The sequence below is a fragment of the Gorilla gorilla genome, chromosome 21 (assembly GCF_029281585.2).
Source record: "Gorilla gorilla gorilla isolate KB3781 chromosome 21, NHGRI_mGorGor1-v2.1_pri, whole genome shotgun sequence".
NCBI classification, from domain to species: domain Eukaryota; kingdom Metazoa; phylum Chordata; class Mammalia; order Primates; family Hominidae; genus Gorilla; species Gorilla gorilla.
The window spans coordinates 11595532-11610427 of NC_073245.2; the positions used below are offsets into that span (position 1 = coordinate 11595532).

The 14896-nt window shown below is 44.0% G+C and overlaps 1 pseudogene; it reads right to left on the reverse strand.

The window, feature by feature from the left end:
- Positions 1 to 1004: 1004 nt before the first annotated feature.
- Positions 1005 to 14896, reverse strand: part of LOC101134352 (signal-regulatory protein gamma-like) — a 40983-nt pseudogene continuing 27091 nt past the window's right edge.

Below are 14896 nucleotides of genomic sequence, written 5' to 3' on the forward strand. Positions count from 1 at the left end.
CATGAGAAACTGGGAGCCAGTGGATGCTCCAGAAGACCAAAGATGTAAGACTGTGGGCTTAAGAATCAAAACTTCCTGCTCTGAAATCCAGCTCTAATGGGTCCCAGCTGTGTGATCCTGGGGTCACTATTAACTTCCCTGTTTCCTGAGTTTCCCCAAGTGTACAACGGAGAGAATAATCATATCATCTTCATAAGTTTGTGATGAGAATTAAATGAACTAATATATGCAAATTACTTAATACTATCTGACCATGTCCTCCAAAAGTTATATATTCAGTATTACCATTATCATTATAGATAGTAGTTAGATATTATTGTTATTAGGTAGTGTTTTGGTAATAGCAACAATTTTAAAAAACAGATCCTCTGCCCTCAAGCATTTATGATGCAGTGTGACAACCTTGGCCAGTGGCTGGTGGAGGTGGAGTACCACGACGATGAGCTGAGGTCATGTGCCCAGCCCTAGAATCATGGAGTCATTACCAGCACCAGGGGCATGCTATAGGCATGACGTCTGGGGGAATCAATATGACCCCAGTAAGGGTCTACTCAAATGCTCATGGAAAAGCTGTTCCAAATCTTGTCTCATGCTGGGATGGGAGAGAAGAAAATGCTCCCAAATGTAAATCAACAGGAGCAGGTTACGGGCTGAGACGGTGAGGAGACACCATGTAGAAATACACTCATGTAGAGCAGGCTGCACTCACTCACCTGTGAGTCCTGGCAGCAGAGGAAGTGGCAGGGGCTGTCCAGATGGGCTGGGAGACAGGGATGGACATTGCCTGCCCTGTCAGACTGTCTCATGGAGAGAATCCAGACTCTACTCTGCAGGAAAGGAGGGCATCTGCTTATCTGCTATGTTGTCTGAGGAGTGAGGTAGTTGTAGGGAGAAAGGGCCATGAGACTGGGACAATCCTCCATTGTGAAAGAGGAAGCGGACACAGTTGCCACCTCTGGGAAGCTGTGGATGTCTGTGCTTGGGGTTCCCAGGCCTGGGTAGATTTAGCCAGTACTGGAGAGAGGTCCACTGCCCCAGAACCTGCTCTCTGTTTCAGAGGCATTCATCTCATGCCAGGGGTCCCATGACCCTTCCTCATTGACAGCCCAGACCAAGAGGGCTCTGTAGCTAAGGACTGAGCTTGCAATTTCGGAGACCATAATTCCAGGTGTGGCACATTTGAGGGCTTGTGGCTGTAGCAGCTTTCTGGGATGAAACCCAGTCCCCTGCACAACCCCTGCAAAAAGTCCCTTAAGTCAACACCAAGGAACAAGCTGAGCAAATCAAAAATGACAACTCTTCTTAGATCTGTCAGAAAAACGAGGTCACAGGGCAAACCACCGTCCCCAGAATTGAGGAGTTGGGCAGGGTAATATAGAGAATCACAACTTCCTGAAGCCAAAACCTCTGTGGGAACCAGTGCTGGGGAAGGAAAGCCTGCACTGTAATTGAAGAATTTCTTGAGGCTCAGTGTGGGCCAGTCTTAGACACAAACTCGAGGAGGACCCAATAACGGAGGTCTCCCACACTTTTGTGAGTTTTATCTCTGGGAACTTGGTTAGCTCGTCAGAGTGAATATGGGAGAAATATTCACTTGTGCTCCCAGGACACAGAAAGGAAAAGCAATCACTTAAAAATATACCAGAGTGTCCTATAGTTCTTTCACTTGTTCCATATAGTAAATATGCAAGACAAAGGCAAGCACTGTTCCAACTACTGTTGATACATTTTTACAAAGAAATAAAACAATTTAACTCTCAATGTTTCTAATGCTTTGAATTACAGGATACTAAATATTTGAACTTCCTGCTACATTTCTAACTGACAATATGACAGTTTCTAATACTTTGACAAAAATTATGAGGATCACAGAACAACCATTATTTTTCCCATTGAATGTAGAGTTGTTTTCCAGGGCTTCTTGGTTTCCAGTTATTTTTACAATCCTGCACTGCCATGCAAAGTGAGGACATGCAAAATAAGCACACGTGGTAATATAATACAGTGCTAAGGAGAAAAACTGATCAGGATAAGAGGAATTGAAATTCTAGGGTAGAAGAGGAAAATGACTATTTTCCTCACCATGGTTTACAAAATGTGTCTTTAATAAAGTGAAATTTCAACAGAAACTTACTTGAAGGAAAGAAGAGAGTGAGCCATGCAGCTGTTTTGGGGAAGACTCAGAGGAATGACAGGATTTGACTTTTCAAAAAAAAAATCATGGCCCGGCACGGTAGCTCACGCCTGTAATCCCAGCACTATGGGAGGCCAAAGCGGGCGGATCACGAGGTCAGGAGATCGAGACCATCCTGGCTACCACAGTGAAACCCCGTCTCTACTAAAAATACAAAAAAATTAGCCGGGCATGGTGGTGGGTGCCTGTAGTCCCAGCTACTCGGGAGGCTGAGGTAGGAGAATAGCGTGAACCTGGGAGGCAGAGCTTGCAGTCAGCCGAGATCGCACCACTGCACTCCAGTCTGCAGCCTGGGCGACAGAGCGAGACTCCATCTCAAAAAATAAAAAAAAATCATCGTGACTGAAAACTGCAATCCAGTAGAGACAATAGCAACAGTTTGGAAGAGATGATACTGATTGGGACCAGGAAGGAGCAATGGAGGTGAGAAGCACGCAGGTTATAAATATAACTCAGTGGTGTACTGGAGCAGGCTTGGGCTGGTTCAAGAGAGCCAACTGTCAAACTTTAAGGAATTTTGCAATCTGGTTGTTAAGCTGTTGGAAGCTTGAAATTGGCTACATTGGGAGTATTTACACTACCAAAATTGACAAGCGCTATAAATCGGCCTTCTTTATCCTTTTGAAGAGTCAACTGCTATACGTTTATCACCTCACCAGTGGACATAAGCGCTTTGAAGGCATAATTGAATATTGCGTGCAAATGAAAAAGAAATCGAGGAGGACTCCAGAGCTTTTGAACTGTCGCAGCATTCCTGCCATGAGCAACAGGGTTAGGAAAGTTGCAGATTGTCAGAAACAACTAGTGTTTCCATCCCAGAGAGAGGAGGGAGAACTGCTTTCTTTTTAGGTGTGAGGAGTAGGACACTGTCTTAGTCCACGTGTGTTGCTATAAAGAAATACCTGAGGCTGGGTAATTTATAAATAAGAGGTTTATTTGGCTTGTGGTTCTGCAGACTGTACAAGAGCATGGTGTCAGCATCTGCTTCTGATGAGGCCCTCGGACTGCTTCTACTCATGGTGAGAGACAAAGAGGAGCTGGCATCACGTGGTGAGAGAGGAAGGAAGAGAGACAGAGAAGAGGGAGGTGCTTGGCTCTTTGTAACAATCAAACCTTGTGAATACTAATTGAGCAAGAACTCAACCTCACCAAGGGTGGCCTCTGAGCTCTGCTCCTGGTGGGCTGAGACCTCTAGGGCAAGGCTTTTGCTGACCACCAGCTGCCCATCATGCGCCATCTGGTAGGTGAGCACATCATCCCTGTGGGCAGATATGTTCACCAGGAGCCAGCTTGTCCAGTTGTAGGTGCCTTCCGTGTTCTCAATGAGGATGGAGGCTGTTTCTATCTGGGACACATTTCTGTTCTCCAACCAGGTCAGCTGTAGGCTCTGGGGGTAGAACTTCCTCACCTGGCAGGTGACGTTCACCTGGTTCCCTGCCTTTATGGGCTGTTGAGTAACCTCCAAGAAGGGTGGAACTGAAACAGCACAGGGCGGAAGCTCTGACCTTGTGGCACAGACAGATCACAGGGAGGGCTCCATAACGTAGCTCCCACCACCACGGTGAGGGCATCACCAGGACAGTGCTAGGCATGCATCAGGTGCTCAGACATTGAGGGTGCTCTTTGCATATGAATGAAATTACTAAGCACAACGCCCAGCACACAGTAGGTGCTCAAGGACTGGTAGCTCTTACTAGGCTAAGAATGAGGGAAATATATAAGCACCACCCCTGGCATGCAGTTGAAATGTCATAACCGCAGCAAAATCAATGAAATCACCAGGCACACAGGGGCTTGGCTCATAGTAGGTGCTCATTAATTGTAGTTGCTCTTGGTGAAATAAATGAAACTATCTAGCATAGAGCTTGCTAGCTATCTAGCAAGCTAGCAAGCTATCTATCTATCTAGCACAGATGTCTACCACCTGGTGGGTGGACATCTAGCTGCTACCATGGAAATGATAGTAAGTGACCAGTACATCTAGGTGCATGGAAGGTGGCCAGCACAGTTGGGAATTAGATTCCAGGAAATCCAAGCCCTGGAGTAAAAGCCAGAGAGGAGGAGCAGGCTTGGCAACCAGATATGGGATTGGGCTAGGAGTGAGGATTCTCTACCTTGAATGGTTTCAGACAAGTTTTCAGTCCCACAAGGAGGGTCCCCCTGTAAAGTGATGTGGGCCACCTCGCAGATGACCTGAGGGCAAAGGTCTCCAGAGGCCAGCACCATCCTGGCTGTGCTGCAGGTGCTATAGGGCATACTTTCTCCTGCAGGGTCCACGTTGATCTGGAAGCCTGAGAGCTCATTCCTATTTTTGGACCATTTCAGGGTGATGTTTCAGGGGGAGAAGCCGTGGGACTCATGAAGCTCACTGTGTGCTCAGCTGTGGTCCTCACTGCAGTGCATGATACCACAGGGGCAGAGGATTTGGCTACAAAAGGAGCATCGATAAACAGGAGACATGACTGAGATGACCATCACTAATGATGAGTGTGTGACATGTTAAGAACCTTCATGGACATTAGTTTTTAATCCTTCTAATAATGTGGAGAGGGTGGTGTCCTCGTTTTACCGACCAGGCTGGAAAGGTTCTGAGAGGTGAGGAAGTCCAGACCTGAGTTCAAAGTTCTCCTCTCTAAACAGGGTGACTTCCACCAATCTGGGCACAGGAACAAAGTTACTGATTGGTCTCCCTCTGTGTATGGACTGGTCCTAGCCTGCCTCCCCTGGAGAGTTCACCAATCTCAGAGAGTGCCGAGACCAGCTCGGTCGGGGAGACCCTAACCCAGCGGCGCTAGAGGAATTAAAGATACACAGAAAGTATAGACGTGTGGAGTGGGAAATCAGGGGTCTCATAGTCTCCAGAGCTGAGAGCCTTGAACAGAGATTTACCCACATATGTATTGACAGCAAGCCAGTGATAAGCATTGTTTCTATAGATTATAGATTAACTAAAAGTATTCCTTATGGGAAATAAAGGGATGGGCTGAAGTAAAGGGATGGGTCTGGCTAGTTATCTGCAGCAGGAGCATGTCCTTAAGGCACAGATCACTCATGTTATTGTTTGTGGTTTAAGAACGCCTTTAAGTGGTTTTCCACCCTGGGTGGGCCAGGTGTTCCTTGCCCTCATTCCAGTAAACCCACAACCGTCTGGTGTGGGCATCATGGCCATCACGAACATGTCACAGTGCTGCAGAGATTTTGTTTATGGCCAGTTTTGGGGCCAGTTTATGGCCAGATTTTAGGGGGCCTGTTCCCAACAAGAGAGGGCATTTACAGAAGCCAATACAGGGAACAATGGCGAAGTGGTGCCATTGTGAGAGCTGCAACCAGGCTGCTCAGCCCAGGAGACGGGTGGCCTGACACACCCAGCTCCTCATCTGTGAAATAGGACAGCATTTCTGCTTCCCGGGATGCAGTGAGGATTAAATTGGGCACTGTTTGCTTTGGATCAAACACAGAGGATGCTTCATATAAGTGAACACAGTTCTATCTTTAACCCAAATTTCGTGAATACACCGAGATCTCTCTTAGGTATTTATGAATTTGTTCCATATAGTTCATTCTTTTCACAAATATTCCAGCAGGATCTGTGAAAGAAAATGAAGTAATTAAGGCTAAAGCTTTAACGTAGAGCCAAGAGTTTGTAAGAGCATTGCACCCACACCTGCTAAAGGTCAAGCCACAGGATGTTGCTGCAGATCTGAGTAACAACTGAAGTCAAGGTACGTGGGATTTTGATCTCTCTCATCCTGGACTACTTTAAGTAACCAGTGAAAACAGGTTTGCAGTTTAGAATTTTTGCCCAGCCAATGAACTGTCTCCAAAACCAACTTTTTTGAAAATCCCCTATACAAAACCTTTCCTGCACTCTATTCAGCACTTCTCTGACTCTGTATACCCAAAGTACAATTCTTTATTTCCCAAATAAGTGCTATTTCTTTTGGCTTTTCGGCCAATCATTTTTTTTTTTTGTTGTTGTTGTTGTTAGCTGGTCTAATCTGTGCCAAGTGCTGCCTTTCAAAAGAGGGAACGTTTTTGGAATCTGGGTCTTCAGTTGGGTCAGGTTTGGGTTGACAAACAAGATCACTGAGTACTGAGAAAGCCAAAGGTGGTTAATTTTTTCATCATTAGTTAATTACAAGAAACACAGACCCAGGCCATCTAAGCAGGCAGACACTCATCCTGCGTCCTGAAAGCACACAGATTAGAGAATCAGAAAAATGAAGGCAGCTTCTTTCCATAGAGAGGTCCTAAAGGGCACCTCCAAATTGTGAATTACTACCCTACATCTTCTACAACAATCACCAGGAAGCATATATCACACATATTTGCCTTTGTACATATTAACCTACTCCCTAACATGTGTCAGACATTTTGAGGGCACAGTAAAGAGGGTGTCACTTGAAGAAGAGAAGTTATCAAGATACCACCAGCATGGGGACCCTAACGGGATGACAGGATGTAATCAATTTCCATTTATGGGAGCCTGATGCCGCCTGCTCCCTCTATACCTCTCTTTAATCTTTTTAACCCCCCTCCATCCCTGTGAGGGGGTCCTAATGTGAGCCCCTTTATAGGATGAGGCTCAGAGAGGAGGCCCGGCTGGCTAAGGACCAAAAGTGGACACAAACCCCCACCCTGGTAAGATAAGAGAAGACAAATGAAAAGCACAGAGCCTGGCATGTAGCAGGTGCTTAATAAATGACCCCTGTGACTGTTTTCAGGAGGTTTGGTCATTACTGCTTCTAAATCTACACATTTATCCTTTAGGCAGCAGAACAAAGAGGAGCAGAAACACCGGGAAAAGACTCAAACCCTGCTCCCTGCAGATCATGACAAACCCGAATGACAAAAGGAGCAGAAACCACCAAGTGAGGATTCTCTCCCCTTTTCTGAACAATCCCCTCAGGAAACAAGTTTGGCAAATTGGCTTTCAAAACACAAACAAGATCACAGATGCTTCCCTCCAGAGGAGCTATTTACAGAAGCTGGAAGCATTTTGGAAGGAATAGGAAACAGATTCCTCCATGACATCTTCATGTATGGAGGCAGGGAGGCTCCTGGGGCTGAGGAGTGAGGATTTGCTGGGATTCCAGTGCTGTTTAAACACAAACTTGTTAAAGTTGTTCCCAACACTGAGGCTGGGATCTGAGCAGGACTTAGACTAGGCTTCTCCTCCTCGTCCCCTAAGGCCTGCTCCATGGGAGGGGCCAGGCCACTGGGGCCTTCTGAGATGTCCCTGGCCCATGTTATTCTGAAGCATCCACACCCAGAAAAGCTGCTGTCAATGCTCAACACAATGGAGGACCACTTTTGCTAGGGAGCTGTGTATTAGAATCTTCTGGAGTCATTGAGAACTTTGCATGCCCAGGCTCATGTCAGACCAATTAAACTGGCATTTTTTTTTAGGAGGGAGCCTTGGGCTGGATTTAAATTTTTTTTTTTTTTCAAATTTCCCAGATGATTCTAATGAGCAGCCAAGATCGAAAGCCACCAGACCCCACCCCAAACCCCATGTATCCTTGAGGCCTGGAGAAACACTGACCCATCTGAGGTCTCATAGCTTCGGCATCACACAGTTCACATTTATGGAACATTTACTGCACTCCAGGTGCTGTTCTGAGCATTTAAGAGGATTGAACTCCTTCAGTTTCTGTCCCCAGTCTGTGAGGTCAGTGTTATCATCAACAGGTGCGGACACTGAGACTCACTGTGGTAGAGCACCTTGTCCCAGGTCACAGAGCCAGGAAGTACCAGAGCCCGGAAGTGGCCCAGGCAGTTGGGCTCCTGCCTGCCCTGCACTAACCACTGTTCTGCGGAAGCTCAGTAATAACCTGAACAACACCACCATTCAGGACTCTGTGCACATCCTCTCCCATCCTCACAGAACCCAGAGTGGGTTTGGTGCATGATTATCAGCATTGCACAGATAGGGAAACTGGGAACTCAAGGGAAGGCAAGACTGGCCCAAGATCACAAGAAATAACAGCTTGATTTAGGGGTGTCTACAATGTGCTAGGTGATTTACAGAGAGAACCTCAAATCCTATCCCCTCTCCTAAAGGAGTCGTGATGATCACCATTTTACAGATGAGGAAACTGAGGCTGAGAGAAATGAAGGCACTGCCTCCTTGTCCTCCATGTGTCCCAGTGGGCACTTCCTGTGTCCTACCAAGCACTCATGTCCATTAACAGAGCAAGTGCCCTGAATTCTTGAGCCCCAACACTGACCACACACCCAATTGTCCCTTTGAGATTCTTGACTTTATGCAATTCTAGAGAGAAGCCTCCCTCCTGGGTGCCCGGGCCCAGATACCCTGTAGCCATAAAACACTATGGGCTCCTGACAGCCCAAGGGGAGAATGGAAACTCTTGCTTACAGTGGCCCCACTCACCCACTACGAAATACCTCATCTCCTCATCCTTAGTCCTCAGCACCAAGAAGGGGTGGGCACGTGCTCTGCTGGGCTGCAGGAGGCCCGACTTTGCTCCATAGATGCTGCTGAGTGAAGGAGAAACAGCACAACATGGGGGGAGAGTCCTAAATGCTTCATGTGTGCTGAGACCTGTCCTTTAGGAACAGGCTTGACATATAATGAGCCATCTGCAGAACCCTTCTAAAGAGAGTGTAAAGCCAGCCCCTCCTACCCCTACGGGACTTTTTTTGCTTGTTTTGTGTTGAATGCTTTTTGCTGTAAACCAGAGCAATGCAAGAGTTTAGAATGAGGTTAGAGCATTTCTTCACCCTTTGAAAAGCATAGCTGAGGGTTGCAGAGACAGGGGCTGTGAGTCAGGCTGAGTTGGGATCAGACCTTGGCTCCCTGACCTGCTCACCACTCAGGTCTTCTCTCTGAGCTTTAGCACCTCATCTTTAACCCATGCCCTGTTCGCTCCAAGAACACTCTTGTCTCTAATTCGAACGTAATTTCATATACATTTCTGTTACATTAGGATTAGAGACAAGTTCTGTTTAGAAATAACTCCAAGAACAGTTTTTATATTTTATTTTCACAATGAAAATCAGTCAGATTTGCTTCAACCTCAAAGAGCATGTTTATGTAAAATTGAATGAGCTCCAGCAGTGAGCTGCACTGTTTTTTTCTTTCTAAATGGGTTAAAAGAGGCAACAAGTGGCTCCTCCTTCCTAGCACTGGTTATGAGGAGACTCTGGCACAGCTGCTGCTCCCTGCTTCGCTCCCTGCCTCCCTCCTTTCTCATCCAGGGCATCAATTAGGCTGATAATATGGCAAAGAGGAGTGAGAACTTCACTAGGAAGTAGCAGATTGGGGTCACACCTGAGCCACTTACTCGATGTGATTGCCTAGGGTGGGAATGCATCAACTGGGAACTTGCGTCTTTATCTGTAATAACTGCAAAATCAGGATAAAGCCCCCTTCTCCATCTATGTTTAAGGGTTGTTAGGAGTCTTGATTGCTAATGATCTAGGAAGGAAATCAGGCAGTATTCTTATATATGAAAACACACACACCCTCTGACCTAGCAATGCCACTTCCAGTGGGCATTTGTCACCTGAGTAGGATAACACATGTACAAGGTCACCCACTGCAGGGTTCTTTTAATAGTTCAACATTGGGAGCAACTTACATATTTGTCAACAGAATACTGTAAAACACATTTGATATTTTCATAAATTGGACTATTCTGCAGCTGTCAAAGAGTGGAACAGCTCTCTATGTCCTGACGTGGAATCTCAATAAGGAATGATAGGGCTTATGTTTGGAAGAGTTTTTCCAATCGCCAATGGGCTTTAGTGTCTGAATGTGAGGTGCATTCTGAGCCTTTGGGAAACCGATGAAAAGGAGAATTGCTGGCTCTCTGGTCAGTGGTTTTGTTTAAGGAGCTTTTATTTAGCTCCTCAAACATAGTCCATGTTGTTTCTCTTTGTCTAGTCTGAAATAGTTGTTACCTGGGGGAAGTAGACTTCTCTTGGACTGTAGATTAATTCGTGGCCTGGTCCAGCTCCTCTGAACCACTGGACAGGCCCCACAGGGAGCAGGGAGGTCGCAGTGCAGTGCAGAGTGGACATCTCTCCAGCTGCGACTGACATGAACTTCTCAGGCTGAATCACCTGCAACTCCTCCTTAGCTTTCACTTTCATGACAAAGCAGTCATTTATTCATCCTTACATGATCCTGTGTGTTTCCTCATGTGTATCAAAGACTTTCATTGATCGAGTGCACATCAGGAGCAGAGCTTGAGCTCAGCACATTGCATATATTATCTCATTTAACCTTCACAACAAGCCTGTAGCTTGTTGTGACATGAGACTGTATTAGAAGTCTCATGAGACTATATTAGAAGTGAGGGCAATGAGGCACAGAGAGGTTCAATTTTAAGATAGAGCTTAAACATGAGACTGTATTAGAACATGAGACTGTATTAGAAGTGAGGACAATGAGGCACAGAGAGGTTCAATTTTAAGATAGAGCTTTGGGTTGAGGACCTGAATGGAGCTCCTGAGCCCTCCTTGGAAGTGTCATACTTTGCTAAATATTTTTGCCTTCACTTTCTGGCCATATGGAGTATTGCAATTTCCGGACCATTTCATTGACTGAGGTCATGTAACTGCTTTAGACCATTGAGTTGTGAGTAGAAATGATGAGCATAATACGTGGACTGTGCATTCAAATGCAAGAACCTCTATGGATCACCTTCTCCCTTCCACAGAGACCCACAAGGCTCTGATGGGGTCTGCTCCATCAGCCTGGATTCCTGAGCGACAGTGACATGCAGAATCCCCAACACATCATGAAGATGCAGCTTAAAAAGAAATAACATTGTTTTAAGCCCCTAGGAATCTTTCACCCATAGCATAAGTTTCCTAATGCTGATGTGACTAATTACCAAAGCTTGGTGTGTTACAGCAAAAGAAATGTATCATACTGTAGTTCTGGAATTCAGAAGCCCAGAATCGTGTGACTGCGTTACAATCAAGAAGAAAAGTCAAGTATGTAAAGGTGAAGAATAAAATGGTACTGACCAGGGTGAAGTGCAGGGAGGTAATGGTGAGATACAGGTCAAAAAATACAAAATTGAAGATAGGTCGGATGAGGAAGTCCAGAGATCGAACATGCCATGTATCGACAACTAGAGTTAATAATATTGTATTGAATTTAGTATTTTTGCTTAAAGAGTATATTTCATGGGCTCTTGACACACACCCACATGCAGAGTAACTGTGAGATGATGGATATGTTCATTTGCTTGACTATAATAATCATTACACTATGTATATGTATAGGAAAGCATCATGTGGTACACCTTACATATATACAATTTTTTAAAAAAACAGCTATGTTTTCTGGAGTCTCTGTTCTTTGCCTTTACTAATTCTGGAAGCTGGTAACATTTCTTTTCTCATAGTTACATCTTCCCATCACTCCAGCCTCTGGCTTGCATCCTCACATGTGCTTCTCTAACTCCTAATTTCCTGCCTCCTCCTTCTTATAAGGACTCATGTGATACATTGGGCCCACCCTGATACTAGACCAAGATGTTAAAACCACTGTCTTCAACACGTTCAAAGAGCTAAAGGAAACAATAGACAAACAACTAAAATAATTCAGGATTATGATACAGTAACAAAATAAGAACTGTAACAAAGAGAAATTATAAAAAGAAATCAAACGAGAACTTTAGAGTTGAAAGTATTACAACTAAAAGTTCATTAAAGAGGTTCTCTAACAAGTGAGCAGGTGGGAAAAAAATCAAGAAACTGGAAGATGAAATCATTGAAATTATTGAGAGTGAGGTATAGATACAACAAAAATGAAAGATAATAGAATCTAAGGGAATGGTGGTACATTATCAAATTGATAAAAATACACATTACTAGAGTTCTGGGGGAAAAGAGAAAAAGAGAAAGGGGCAGAAGATTATTGGAAGAAATCATGAACAAAATCTTCCCAAACTTGATAAAATACATGAATCTACAAGCTTAAGGTGCCAAGGAAACCCAAATTTAACTCAGCGATAAAGTCAAAGAGACCCACATTAAGACACATTATAATCCAACTGTCGACAATTAAAGTCAAAGAAAGAATTCTGAAAGCAGCAAAAGAGAAGCGATTCCTCTCACGCGAGAGATCCTTGTAAGATTATCAGCTGAGTTCTTATCAGAAGCATTGGAGGCCACAAGACAGAGGAATGATATGTTTAAAATGCTGAAAGAGGAAAAACCTATCAACCAAGAATTCTACACCTGGCAAACATCCTTCAAACACAAGGGAGAAATTAAGATATTCTCAGATAAATCCTCAGCCATGGATCCTTGCATGAATAGCACGATGTCTCCAGGCCCAGACTTCCCTGATCTGTAGAAGGGGTGGCATCAGGTCATGAAAAGGAGCGCCCACCACCACACCCCACTGGTGTGGTGAGAGTTTATGACCACTAAACCTTACCTACAAAAATGCTAAAAGGAGTGCTTTGGGTGGAAATGAAAGGATGCTACATGGCACTCAAAGTTGTATGAGGAAATAAAGATGTCCAGTTAGGTGTACATTTAAAAAATTCATATTTTCCTGATGCCTCAACATCCCTGAAACAAGCTGTGAGCACCCTACCAAATGACCAGGTACAGCAGTGTGATAAAGCTGGTCCCTGCCACAATTCCCCTTTTTGTCCTCCTCTGCTGTGACCTAGTAGAGTAGTGGCATTAAAACATACCAGTAAATCCATCACGGTTTTTGTTTGTGTCTTCCACCCTAACTCCCAGTAAGACACTTGCCTGGGGTTCCAATCTCTCTTGCTTCCCCATCTGCTTGGTTGAGCCTGCTTCATGGAAGCTCCTTCCATATGGCTTCCTACCTGGCATGCCATACCCCGCTCTCTGGGAACTATGAGTAGAATAAATTGTTCATCTTCATATGCCTCTCCAAATGAAATTTTCACAGTCATGTTAGAGTGTTCTTTATAGACCCAGTCAGCAGGACTTACTCTACCATTTTCAACACTAATGGCAATGAGAATGGGATCATTCTAAACCAGGGTGGAAAGTTCCTAGGAGATTCCCTTTGAATGCTCATGGCTTGCTAATTTGCTACTCTGATTGGCTCAACCATTTGGGAGAGCTATTACCCTGATGGCTTTCTTGTACTCTGCTTTCTTCAGCTTTGTGTTGCCTTTTGGGAGTGTTACCAAGACTCTCCATCCTAAAGTGAGGATCATGTCTCAATATCAATAATGGCATCCACCTTTCTTCAGGAGTGCAGAGATGACATTACATTGATAACAACATCTTTAAAACAGATTCATTTGACACACTTATTAATGTCATATAATCCGACACCTTTAAGTTTCTGTTAAATGCTAGTGGCAACATATTCTTTTACACATCATCGAAAACAATACTCTTGTTAGTGCCTTCAAACAAACGGACAAACAAACAAAAATACCTCTTCTCTATAAAAATTTTGTCAACTTCTTTCATGCCTGTTGGAGTCTCTTCACCACTCATGTTGGCCGTGAATTTCCCCAGGGCTTTTGATGCAAAAACAATGCCCCTCTTGGCCTCATCCTATATTCCATTAAAACAACAAATGACTGGTTACCTACTGGGATCCCCTGGTCTGGAGTACAGTTCTACAAGGCATACTTTCCTGTTGCAATCATTAACCATAAATTGTCCCACATCCAGGCTTTGCTCACCTGATATGAAGCACATTGGAAACTAAGCTTCCACTAGAACACAAAATTAAAATCACTGCCAGGTCCAGCTGCACACCATTCTGTTGACAGTTGGCATTATTACTGCTAGGTTTGTTAATGCAAAAATACTCAACCAAATACTAGCAAACTGAATTGAATAGCATAGTAGAAGGATAATACACCATGAGCAGATAATAGTTATTCCTGAAATCCAAGGATGTTTCAGTAAACAAATGACAACAATGTAATGTACCATATTTATAAAGGGGAAAACACATGATTATCCATTTGATGCAGAAAAGCCTTTGACAAATGTGGCTATCTTTCTATGACAAAAATAATCAATAAAAGGAATATATGAAAACATTCAAAATTATAAGTCATATACTCATACTTTCTTGTTTTTTTGGCACTATCAAATTTACTATTCACTGTCTAATTTACTATTTTATTTACCTCCTTATCATGGGTATTGGTTACTGTCATTCTCCAGTGGATATAAGGAACAAAAGGGAAACTACTTTTTCTATTTTATTCACCAGTGCACCCAACATTTCTATGTCAGGTCCTGGAACATAGTAGATATCCAATAAATACGTGTATAATGTGTGAATTGCTTAGTGGGATACTTTCTTAAGAGACTGAAATCTTTTATTTCAAATGGATTGTTTCTGTTGAATTTGGAGAAAACAAATTTCCCATGCAGATGAGTTGGTGAAGAAAAAATCAATTTGCAATCATACAGAAAGCAGAAGAGCCCAGGAGAAGAAAACTACACATCCTCTTCCTCATACCACACCCCTGCACACACTCATACTAGCAGCAGCTGCAGAAATCTCATGGAATAGAATCAGGGCCAGAAGTATTTGGGAAGAGTAACGGTGAAAACTGTGATCTCTAGATTAAGAGTGCCTGAGCTCAAATCATAGCTCTGCCAATTACCAATGAATGACCTTGGAATGCTTTGTGCTTCTGTTTCCTTATCTATGTGTGTGTGTGGTGGGGGGCAGGGGGTGATAAGAATCTCTACCTT